Here is a 13,239-nt window from a genome sequence, read left to right on the forward strand (position 1 = left end):
CACAAAAAATACTAGACAAATTTGGCTGAAATTTGAAATGGAGATAGCTATTTCTCATCTTAGAAGAAAATGGTTCCTGCAGAATTATTGAAAACACGCGAACTGAGTCACTAGCGTCCTCTAATGGCTCTAACACTCTATGCCTAAATAAGAACGTTCAATCTTATTCATTAATAAAGAAGAAAGATTTGATAGTTTGTTTCTTTGTTTATATTAAATAGGCTCTGAAACTTCTGGACCGATTTGGAAAATTCTTTCACCATTAGAATTCTTCCCTGAACCAGACTTGATGAACATATATTTTATCCTCTTCTCTCAGGGACGGGTATATAAGGAACGGGTTTAATATATAATATACATAAAACTTATGGTATATGATATATTCAAAGGTCATATGTATATTTATATTAATGACCAATACACTGGAAAGTATATTCATTACACAAATATACTCGTATTCCAGTTATAGCAATCGAACCCACAGCCTTGATGAAACAATCTATCTACAGCGACCGTCAAAATATTTGAAACATTCGGTAGTTTGTTAGTCCCAGCGAGTATTTGCATTCGTTAGATCAGTATTGTGTAATGAATGTGCATTCCTAGTCGGGGCGTGCAATCAGGCCTCCGCTGAATGTCAACGGGGAAGCTTTTAATGGGTTTTTTATGCAAACCGGTAGCTCGCAGAGTTGCAGCAAACAGCTTTTAGCGACGTAGATGGCTTCATTTATGCAGTCTTGTCTCGTTATTTTTATATACGGTCGGGATTGTTTCACATTAGACATCACTTTGTCTTCTGTTCGGGGAAATAAAAGAGCTGGGCGCGTACTGTTCGCTGACAATAAAGACTACAATATCTGGTCTAAGATCCGGTATTAGAAATATATACCCTCATCTGTTATTTATTAGTGACTAGCGGACGCTCTTAGACCTCTTTGATCCACCTTTTTTAGTAGTATCGCTGTAAAAATGGAGTAACTTCTCCAGTTTTCCCAACATTTCACTTTACTGATCTGCTCCCACTGATCGTAGCGTGATGAAAAGTATACTATAAAGAATTATGAAGAGTACCAAGTTTCGTTAAAATCCGTCGAGTAGTTTTTGTTTTGATTTGGAACTATTGATCGTACTCAGTGTTCGGGGTAAAATAGACTAGGCTTATACAAGTAGTTAAGCGGCCGTTACAAAGTTGCAAGTTTCACAAACTGTCTGTATACTGTACAACACAGTGAAACTAAGTAGCTTAAATGAAACTGCATTATGCAGTAACTTAAAGCATATCAAGTGATTCGCGTTTGAATTGTCTCTTTCTGGTGGGAATTTCAATACCCATTTGAAATCCCTCAGATTATTCTTAAGGAACTTTTAATGCGGGTACACAAAGTGTCGTAGCCGCTCCAAATACAAAATTCAAAAAGTAATACATTCTTGTGTCAGTACGACACGAACCGTCGCATCAGTAGTTTTCAATATTATTCAAGAAAAATGACGTCCTATGTTTTTTAAATATTTTAAAAGCTGTTCACAAAAACTCAAAAAATAAGATAGAGTATTATTTTATTGCTAATTATTGATTATTATATTAATTTACGTAATTATTGTTAGTGTTAAATTTTGAAATACAAATAAATAAAAAAAGTTCGTATACGCGGTTGTCAAGGAGACGCTAACGTTCTTTTTTTTTGATGGGTTTCGCCGGCTTCAGTACGTTGCTTGTAAAGACTCACTCTGCTACTCTGTGTGTGGGTATTGAAAGTTCTTAAGAGCAAGAGAGGAAGTCCGTCCTTCTGTTTTTCCGGGCTAAAATCTGGAACAGCTAAACTAATTTTGATGGGACTTTCACTGGATTTTAGAGGAGATTATAGAGCACCGAAAAATAGTATCGCAGAATTTTTTAAGTAAAATTACACTTAAAATACAAAAGAAAACCAATGAACTCGTTTTATAACTTTAGTTTTCTTTTGTCTCCTTTAGAAACATCTAGTCCGGTAAATATAGGTTAACGTTTTAAAGTTGCAAGTCAACTTACTGCAGAGTGAACTGGGGAAGTTGTACCTTCTAGAATGAAATACGAACCTAACTTAAGTATTTATTATAGGCACTTAACATGCATGTTATATAGCCTAACGTCTACACTTTTAACTTTATAGTGTGCATTCCACATCTTACCTGTTCAAAAGCATGAGATAGAAGATATTAGTAAAATTAATGTATATTAAGAAAACTCAGAAGTGGATTTAAAAAAATACAAATAAAAAACCACAATTGTTGAACAACGGTTATGATTCACAATATTAGTCAGGACTAATTAACTAACAAATGAAATTCAAATGTAACCATAGTCATCATCATATCAGCCGATGGACGTCCACTGCAGGTCATAGGCCTTTTGTAGGGACTTCCACACATCACGATACTGAGCCACCTGCCAGCGAATCCCTGCGATTCGCTTGATGTTGTCAGTCTACCTGGTCGACCAACACTTTCTAGTCTGGGGTCGCAATTACAGCACTTTGGGACCTCAACGTCCATCGGTCCTTAACGTAACCAGAGTAAAACCCAAAAATGGCAGAGAATAACCTTGAGTAGTTCCAGAGGCTTGTGACTTAGGGTGCAGGTTACCCTTGATGACGTAGATCAAAAACTCACCTTCACTGCTAAAGTTATTCTCCCCGCCTATCCCAAAATAATCCATGACAACAAGAGTGGTGAACAAGTCGAACGTCACCGGAATATTGAAGCTGATCTTTTTTTTCTTATTGTGTAAATGCTGTATGCTCCATATTGGGACCGCAGTGACGTCACCGACGACTTCACCAGCCGCTCCTGCTCGGTGGTCACCACTCACTAAGCCCCACTCTTCACGGGACAGCTCGCTTCACCTAGTCGACCAAATGCTTCCGAAAATACTCGAGTGTCGTCGTGTTTCAGATTACTTTTCTCGTACAGTATTTAAAACTATCTTTTAAAATTCCACATGACATTCTAACAAGATAATTCAATCTAATTTATGTAGGTAGGTTTGACGGCCTCCGTGGCGCAGTGGTATGCGCGGTGGATTTACAAGACGGAGGCCCTGGGTTCGATCCCCGGCTTGGCCGTTTGAAGTTTTCTTAATTGGTCCAGGTCTGGCTGGTGGGAGGCTTCGACCGTGGCTAGTTACCACCCTACCGGCAAAGAAGTACTGCCAAGCGATTTGGCGTTTCGGTACAATGCCGTGTAGAAATCAAAAGGAGTGTGGATTTTCATCATCCTCCTAACAAGTTAGCCCGATTCCATCTTAGATTGCATCCATCACATTACCATCAGGTAAGATTGTAGTCAAGGTTTAACTTGTAAAGAATAAAAAAAGTTGCTAATACTCGATACTCGTACTAGTAATCGGAAAAAAATGTAAAGTAAGCAAAGTCAGAATAAAAATACGCTTATATAAATGTACGAATAAACTACTTACTAAAACAAAATACGACTGTAAATATAGTATGTAACTTCACATGTAGTATTCAAATTATATTCAATGAAATAATAAAAAAATAATTTATAGCAGCGAGTTGATATTTTGAAGCTGTCAGTTAATAGATAACTTGTATGAGGTCGTAATTTTATTGCCTTTCAAAGCACGCTCAGGCATCAAATAACAAATTAATGAGAACGATTGATGGGCTGCTGATGTCATGCTTCAAAAGGGTGATTAATGTTTAGAGTACGTGTATTTTGTTTATAAATACTTATATTCCATCAATGTTTAACAGCTTTTTTACTTGCCTTGTACACGAGTATAATAATTATGTGTGTCAAATATTACCTACAAGTTAAAGTTAAAACGAACTGTCACCAAACAGTGGTATATTACCGGCTCTTTTCAGCAGAATCTGCCTTCCGAACCGGTGGTAGAATCTTTTCAAATAGTCACCTGACGTTTCGAAAGTGCTTGTGAATTGAGTCTACTTGAATTAAATCAATTTTATTATTTAAATGTTTATTAGTTTGTAATAAATTGTTAAACTAGCGGACGTCTGCGAATTCGTCCATGTTAAATTCAGTTTTTCACAAAATTCGCGGTTATGTTTATGTTTTTTTTGGGATAATAATATGCTATATTTGTCCAATAACCTCCTCCATCTGCCAGTGAAGCTCCCGTTAAAATCGTTTTAAACCGTTCCAGAGATTAGTCCAGACAAACAGAAAGACGGACAGACAGAAAGTTTTAATAAAGCTTGTTTATGTTTTAGTGTAAATAACTATAACTTGAAATCACACACAGATACTTCAATTTTATTTATATAGGTATAGACCCGGTCAAGCTTCGTTTTGACATAAGTGCACTTATTCTCTATCCCTACTCTACCCCTACCCTACCCCCAAACCTACCCCTACCCCTACCCTTCCCCTACCCTTCCCCTACCCTACCCCATCCCTACCCCTACCCTACCCCTACCCCTACCCTACCCCTACCCTACCCTTACCCCTACCCTACCCCTACCGCTTGACTCTTAAACGTTTGTATGGGAAATAGAAAAGGGCAGTTTTTAGGGTTTTCCCGGAAATTATTTGATTTTTTCTCACCTTTTAAACCTTCCCTATACCTCCACGAACATTTCAAGACCAAGATAAGATAAATCCGTTAAGCCGTTCTCGAGTTTTAGCGAGACTAACGAATTCATTTTTATATATATAGATATTCATGTACCATCTACATCTACCGACCACCTGTATATATAATGCATGCATCTGCAAATAAAAAATTGATTAATTGATTGATTGATATTGATGGTAACCCCTGAAAATTGTCCAACTGTTATATAAAATACTAGCGGACTCGCTCAAGCTTCGCTTTGACTTATTAATTTATTTATTTGCACTTCTTCCCTATCCCTACCTTACACTACCATACTCCTACCCCTACCCCTACCCTACCCCTACCCTACCTCTACTCTACCCCTACCCTACCCTACCCTACAACTACCCTACCACTACCCTACCCCTACCCTATCCCTATACCATAAACCTACCCTACCACTACCTTACCCTACCCCTACCCTACCTCTACCCTACCCCTACCCTACCCCTACCCTACCCCTACCCTACCCCTACCCTACCCCTACCCTACCCCTACCCTACCGCTACCCTACCCCTACCCTACCCCTATACCATACCCCTACCCTACCACTACCCTATCCTAGGATTTAGGGGTTTGAAAAATAGATGTTGGCCGATTCTCAGACCTACTGAATATGCACAAAAAATTTCATCAAAATCGGTCGAGCCGTTTCGGAGGAGTTCAAGTTCGAACACCGCGACACGAGAATTTTATATATTAGATTTTCACAATTGTTATGTCTAGAGGGTGACTTGGAAGGAGAGTGCCTCACCACCACCATCATAGTCCATCATAGTCCATCGTCGTCTGACTCGCCATGAATATCATATTATATAAAAAGTTGGAGCAGTATCATCATCATCATTACCAGCTGATGAGAAGATGGACTTAGCTGGACATAGGCCTCTTGCATGGACTTCCAAACAAAATCCAGCCAATTCGCCAGCATCCAGCGGTTTTATGTTCTCGGTCCACATAGTGGGGAGTCGACAAACTCTGCGATGTCCGGTTCAGTTTGAAAAGTACAAATAGTACGCTGTTAGAATGCGAGTTATCATATGAAATAAATTTGTTGTGACTCAGAGAGTGGACCTAGATTACTGGAATGAAACAAGTGTTCGCGAGTCATATAATCCGTTCTATTTTAATTCTCATCAAAATACATACGTGAGCAATATCTATTTTGATATCATCTAATGAAAATATCGAAACACTCACACGTGGAGTCTTTTTCAATTCTCAAGAGACGTCGTCATATCCGAAAATTTTTATATGCATACGGGCAAGTACTACTTCCTTTCTTATTTCTGAAGCCAAGCAGCATAGTTGTATTCCAGCCTTAAGGGCAGGGGCCATGCGAGCGTAACTTTCGGAGCTACAGGGATTTAAAGGTTCAAATTTGCGGCGCTGCCATGGATTGCTATAAAACGCTCCATACCAAATGGCACGAAAGAATGACGTCGTCGCTGAGAGAGATCGTTAAATTTGTATGGGCGTTCAAACATAATTACAATTATCTTTGGTATTTGTGAGTTTATCTTTATACTACATTGTATAATGAAAAATGCCACAATGAAAATAAGGAAGCTAAAACTGTATGAATTTTCATCTAATTGCGTTAGAAGGTTTTGAATTGATTTTGACATTTTATTATCTTATTTATTCATCCATCCAGACAATCAAGATTTTTATATTTTAGTTAACATGGACCTTAATTACCCGAATGTCTCGTAAAAATTAATATATTAAAACTCTGTCATCATCCTTGTTATAGGCGCATCAGGTTGATGGAGTTAATGGTAGGCATTTAATCACCAATCCCACCAAACCCCATTCACATCGTATTAGTAATTTTTGAGAAAATTATATATAATGCTCCCGACCGACTTTTTCGGTCACGGCGGCTAATCTCATGGTGAGATTAACCATGTACGCAGGAGATATTACAGTGCACAAGTGTATGCGCAAGCACAGGTGCACTCTCTCTTCCCTCACTCTCGAAATCCGATGGGACGGCAGACCGACACGACCGGTGAGAGATCAGGCGCAGGACCGACGGCTTTACGTGCTCTCCGAGGCACGGGGGTGTACTAACACCGCCAATTTCCCAACTCCAGGCTGCTATTAAGATTTTCCTTGTAAGAAAAATCCCAATTTGTTTTTGCTGTCCTGACCCGGGATTCGAACCCTGGACCTCATTGTCCATAGCTGAACCAGCTAACCACGGGACTAATGAGGCAGTTTTGAGAAAATAGCGGACATACAAACCTACCTATCGACTCGTACATACATGCATAAAAGTCAAAAAAGAAACTTAAATTGGGTTAATAATATAAAAAAAATAAGTCGAGCACAGCGAAGTGTACTTTAGTAAATACGGTATTTATATTCTTTTTCTGGTACTCACTAGACGTTTATGTCAAAGCAAATATATATTTCGCGGATACATAAAAATTCCCCTTTCAGCACCGCCATGATTTTATGATCTCGGTAAAATGTATTTGTCGAGAAATGCTGCCAGCTAGACTTTGCGGGCGTTATTTTTCACCGTTCCAGTGTTAAAAAAAAACGATTGATTTAGCGAGTTCAAAACGCTTGTGCTCGTTTTTGTTTCACTGTCCCGCCCAGATCACACATCACCCCATTTTTAATTAATAATAAGATATTAAATATGAAACATAGGTATCAGCTATTAGTAGGCACTCTTTTATTTGGTGTTGTCAAAACTAAAGAACCACGGGCCAAATATCCAAATTGGCTATAGTAGGAGCATGCTCTGACAAATAATGCCTTCCAAAAATGAGGATCTGTGGCTAGCGCAAGCTTCAGCTACGAAAAAGTTACAGAAAAATCTTGTTCCTACGAATTAAGTCGCCAACTAAATGAAAACACATTCCAAAGTCAAATTGAATGGAAATATCAGTCGCGTAGAAAACTGGCAGTTATCGCATTTACAAGACTTAATACTGCCTGAGAAATGCAGTCGAAAGCTGATAGCTATCAGCTTAGCCTTTTTTTAATTCCTAACGAATACTCCGCTGAATTTAATATGGATCGTTCAAAACGACCTATTGTCATAAAGTAGGGATATCAATCGTATAATTCTAACTTATTTTATAAATGCGTATATGAGTTTGTTTATTACGCTTACACGCTTAAACTATTAACCTGATATTAATTTTGTTTTGAAATTTTCACCAATGGTGATAGTTTTAAAACCATCAAAATGCTGATGATGTAGTTCTAGCAGAAGTTTCAAAACTGGATTGAAAAAATAAGAAGACCAATGTCGAACAAAGATTATGATTCACAATATTTGTCAGGACAACTTAATTAACAAATCGAACTGTAGCCAAAATAAGACCCTAGAATGGCTGAGAATGACCTTGAGTGAAGTCACGCACTTGTGAACGCTGTGTACCTATAGGGTTAAAGGCCAATCATTAAAATACACTGATGATCAAACACATAAGAACGCAAAATTTCAAGTCAATCCGATGCCAAGAAGTGATTGTAATTCATATATCAAGATATAATAGTTAAATTACGAATTCACGTTTATCGCCTAAATACTAAAGATATTTTTATTTGGAGGCTAAGTTTTGTTGTTTTTTTAGGCTTTTTTTCTATACGTAGAGAATTATCATACAGACAAAGTTAGACGTAGGTAGGTATTAGGTAGTAGGTACATATAAAATTATAATTATGAATATCACTACATACTTATAATAATAAATAAAAAAAAATAGAAAGGCTTTTAAATCCGTTGAGTCTAGCACAGTGAAAAGCAAGCTAATACATCTGTTGAGTAGTTAGTGACTACCTTGCACAGCGAAAAGCATGCGAGCAACGAATAGCAGACAAAAGCCAGTGGGTTCCGTATAATGCCACCCTCAATAAGTGTTCAGTAATCAGAAGACGATTCATCTTAGAGTCAGGCATACTTCAAATCAGAGTGTGATTTTGTTAAAATAATATTGTTATTACATCAATTTTATTGCGTAACTCAGATGGTACTTATTTAAATTTTTATTGAGCAGGAATTTTACTACCGGCAGTTAGATAAACGGAAACACAATCTGTTACAATATGGCTCTATCCCTTACAATGTACGCAATAATCGTAAGAAAAACTCCTAATCGTTTCAACATCGCCGTAGATAGCGTTGTATCCGATCATTAATGGAGTGTATTGGATACTATTTTGGCAGCAAACAGTTGGTTTTTCAATGGTTTTGCAATGTGGGAGGGCGCTAGGGGGCGGCGGTATCGAGCGTAGGCGAGCCGCCCCGCGCTACGAAGCCCTACTAGAGCCAGTTCGTCGGCAGGCACCGCGCGCGCCGCTGCCGTCTCGCGCAACTTGTTCCAACTGCATAAAACAACTTTCATATTATATCTAAGCGCTGTTCACGTGCATCCACCAGACAGTGGCGACCCCTATCGTAGACTCTACGCTTCTTAACCTTCGCGTGTTCTTCGTGATATCTCTTAACAACGGAACGATATAAAATATAGTGCGAAAATTTGAAATGATTTGTGATAGACGAGTGTTTGTAAAATAGATTTGGTGACAGCGGCGTACCGTCGTGATGCTACAAGGTATGTAAGGAATCACGAAGATTTTGTAAAGGTATTACAATTCGTGTTATTACTCTACCGGTCTGTGTTACAGCTGTCGTGTTGCGTGACGAATCGTATTTTTCTTAGTACTTAGGTAAAGATACCATTTCGTATTTGGTGTTTTGGTGATTTAACTATTAATTAAGATGTGACTTATAAAATTGGCTGAGGGTTGTTTTGGATTTATCCCAACAGAATAGAATATATTATCATATGAATTTAAATCAGCAAAAGCAAAAAAAAATCAATTAAAATATTTATAAAAAAAAATAGAATGCAATAAGAAGTAGAAAATAAATACTTAACTAATTTACGGTAGTTGGGCTTACAGTTAGTAAACAGAGACTTATAAAAAACACCATAAAAGAAAACTAAGCTAACTCAAAAATTTACAAAACGACTAGTACTAGCACAAACACAAGTGGCTGTTTGACTATATAATATTATTTTAATAATATTAAGTACAGGAATATTAATAGAAAGCACACATAGAATGTTGACCCTGAAACGTCGCTCAAGCCTAGGAGTATTACATAAAATATGCCTTATTATTTCCTCGTACTTTTTTATCGCCCGGTGCTACGTCGACGTGCACTATTAATTTTTTCTTGGCTGTAAATATTATTTTTTCCTATACCTCGATCTATTCTTAGAAACGTTCTCATGAGCTACGTGTATTTATACAGGACCAATCTGCGTCGTATTTTGTTCATGAATAATTAAGTATGTCAGAGTTGCCAAGACTGTTAGTTATTTCTAATGAAAAGCTGGATAAACATTGATTTGGATACGCTCCGTTGGTAGCGAACAGAAAATTTTGGCGTTCTCTCAATTGACGTGTTGTCAATAGATAAAATTAACTTCCCAATATCGATTTCCGATCCAAGATTCCAAGACAATTGGGTAGCAGTAGATGTTATACTAAATGCACATGACAAAACATGCTGAGTTTTTTTTTAAACTGTGCAAGTGTTATATGTACCAGTGGCGTAGCGTGCCTTGGAGGGGCCCAAATGAAGGGTAAGGAATTCTCAGTGAAACAAAATGCTTGCCATTTTGTATGATGTTTTCAACTTTCGGGTACACGTTTAACCCAGAAAAAAACAGTTTTTTTACTTTTATTATTTCTGAATTCTACAGTTTTTTTTTGATTATTTACTAATTTGCTGCTTAAGGGGCCTCTGTAGTTCGGGGGCCCCGTATCATTGATATGGCTGATACGGTGGTAGCTACGCCCCTTATATATACCACATGCTCTTGGCACATTTGGACCTCTGGCCCAACCCGAATGGCTGTGAGCTCAGTAGTAATCTAACATAAAAGAAAAATTACAACTTGATGACTTTTCTTGGGGCAAATGAATTTGTTACGGGCCTCAGATGGTACAGTTTCGCCGCTGTGTAAACCTGATGTTTATTGACAAAACATCGTCTAAAGGGAACATCGCCTTGAGGGACAGTCGCTTAGAACATCCACTGCGCTTCGCCCGTCTATCTGAGGCACAGGTGTTATCACTTATGCCATAGATTAGAGGCACGTGAGGTTTATGCCCCACGTTGCGTGCACAAGGTTTTTAATGAGGCTATCTGGTAATTTTTCAATATAGGGTCGTAATGAGTCCTCAGGGTAGACAGTGCATTTTGGCTATGAAGCGCCACTGCCTGTAATTTCACTGGCTACCACATAGATAATACCAAAATACAGCGATGTTACTTGACGCAGAAATAATAAGCTTTTTTTTATTCTCTACAAGATAGCCCTTGAACAAAATCTCTCCTGGTGGTAAGTGATGATGCAATCTAAGATGGAAGCGGGCTAACTTGTTAGGAGTAGCATGAAATCCACACTCCTTTCGGTTTTTACACGACATCGTACCGGCGGTACGTCTTTGTCGGAAGAGTGGTAACTAGCCACGACCCAAGCTTCCCACCAGCAAGACCTGGACCAAATTAAGAAAACCTCAATTGGCCCTGTCGGGGATCGAACCCGACCTCCAACTTGTAAATCAACCGTACATACCACGGCGGCCGTCAAGCTGTGGAAATGTATTGGGTATTGGATGACCTACTATAATTTATTATGAAATTGTTTCAATCAAACTATGATAAGTTAAAAATATAACAAAATAATGTATATACACACTATAATTTCATTAAATATTAACGGTAACAACGATAAAGGAGCAGACTGGGCTGTTTGCTCGTTATAACTTGTACAGGCCCTAAGGGCCTGCCCAGGAGCGGAACCGCGATCAAAGTAAGGCCCTGGTATATTATTATGACGCAGCCTTGAAATGTTTTATGAGCTTCGTACGTACTTATGTTGTTTTGTTAAATTAATATTTCGAAACAAGTAATAAAATAATAAAAAATATTTATTTATCACACAGTAACAAATTTCTAATACAATAATAGAGTAGATCCCTGGCTACCAAACTAGCTGTAACTGTATCTTGGGAGCCAGTGGATTCCCATTAGTGTTACTTTTTAAAATTAAGATAATCTATAGCAGGCAAAAACAAGAAAGGTAAAACAAGATGTCTGTGTGTGTGTGTGTGTGGGTGTGTATGTAAGTGAGTGTTTAATTAAGTATGAACACGCTTGCTAAGAAAAGTATCCTCATGTGTTCGAGTTTAAAGAATGTGTTGAACGATTAGATTTTCGACATGGTTGTAATCGCAATCAATTAACCAGTTAAATATGTACGTCTTAAAAGCATGATTACTTAATTTTCTGATACTGAGTTTATTTTTTTGTAGTAAGTTATAAATACGTGGAGCAATATATAGGTATTGTATACGGGCAAAACAGCTTGCAAAAAATGGTCTAGGGCATGTATTTCTTCTAGAAGAAGTTATAGGGATTAAAGGAACCAATTCACGATGATACAAACTGTGACAATATACCTACTATTGTCACATACCAAAATATTTTACACAAAGAGAGAACTCAGAGATATACCTATAAATGTATTAAATTAAGGAGAAATCTTGCTCAAATGGCTTCCAAAGTTAATGATCACTAATTCATAACACTAATTCATAATAAAATATTGAAAAAAATGTATACTTATCCATCTGTCTCATTTTTATTTTTCAGTTTTTAAATTTTTAGACTGAGTTATGGCCTTTTTGAAATTGAGTTTTGTTTTGTCATTATTATTAGTTTTGTTGATGTGGCAAGTTAAACAATAAATATTTTTTCCAATTTAATTAAATAATATAAAAGCTATAAAAATTACTGACTTTAAAAGGCTGAAACAAGTAATATTTAAATATTATAGAACTGAAACAAGTAAATAATATGGCCAATTATTATTTTTTTGAGGTCGTTGCTAAACAACGATATCTGACAATATTTTTATTTGGAAGACTTCATATTTGGAATTTCCCTTTTAGTAGGTTTAATTTTTTGAATTTTATTCAACTGTATTAAAACTTTAGTTTGTTTTTCTAGTGACTGTTCCATACACTTATGTCTATATCGGGTTAGGTCGCATAACCTCCTATTTTGATGTTGGTTAATAAATAAACAATGACTTATCAGAAAAGTTTTTGATGGCCTCCGTGGCGCAGAGAATTGCGTGGTGGATTTACAAGACGGAGGTCCTGGGTTCGATCCTCGGCTGGGCCGATTGAGGTTTTCTTAATTGGTCCAGGTCTGGCTGGTGGGAGGTTTCGGCCGGCAAAGATTAGACCGTACCGCCAAGCGATTTAGAGTTCCGGTACGATGTCGTGTAGAAACCAAAGGGAGTGTGGATTTTCATCCTCCTCTTAACAAGTTAGCCCGCTTCCATCTTAGATTGCATCATCACTTACCATCAGATGAGATTGTAGTGAAGGGCTAACTTTTAAAAAATAAAAAAAAAGTATAAATTCAAGTTATGTGTACATCTGTGCGTCTAAAGAAATTTATATAAGTTATTGCGGTATTACTAAAACTTTGTTCGAGTTTAATTTCCTAAAAAGCTTGTTTGTATATTCCAGGCAGCGGAGCTGTTCCGAGTACAAATTACCTCCGT

The 13,239-nt window shown here is 37.4% G+C and overlaps 2 protein-coding genes across 4 annotated transcripts in view; one reads left to right on the plus strand and one right to left on the minus strand.

Moving 5' to 3' along the window:
• Window positions 1–13,239, minus strand: part of LOC112053771 (uncharacterized) — a 221,968-nt gene that overhangs the window by 34,079 nt on the left and 174,650 nt on the right. The gene's annotated exons all lie outside the window — the stretch shown is intronic.
• Window positions 8,922–13,239, plus strand: part of LOC112047294 (CD82 antigen-like) — a 135,287-nt gene continuing 130,969 nt past the window's right edge. The window contains exon 1 of the mRNA XM_052891612.1: window positions 8,922–9,198. The gene's annotated coding sequence lies outside the window, so the exon portion shown is untranslated. The remainder of the gene's footprint in view (window positions 9,199–13,239) is intronic.

Source organism: Bicyclus anynana, chromosome 4 (genome assembly GCF_947172395.1).
Source record: "Bicyclus anynana chromosome 4, ilBicAnyn1.1, whole genome shotgun sequence".
NCBI classification, from domain to species: domain Eukaryota; kingdom Metazoa; phylum Arthropoda; class Insecta; order Lepidoptera; family Nymphalidae; genus Bicyclus; species Bicyclus anynana.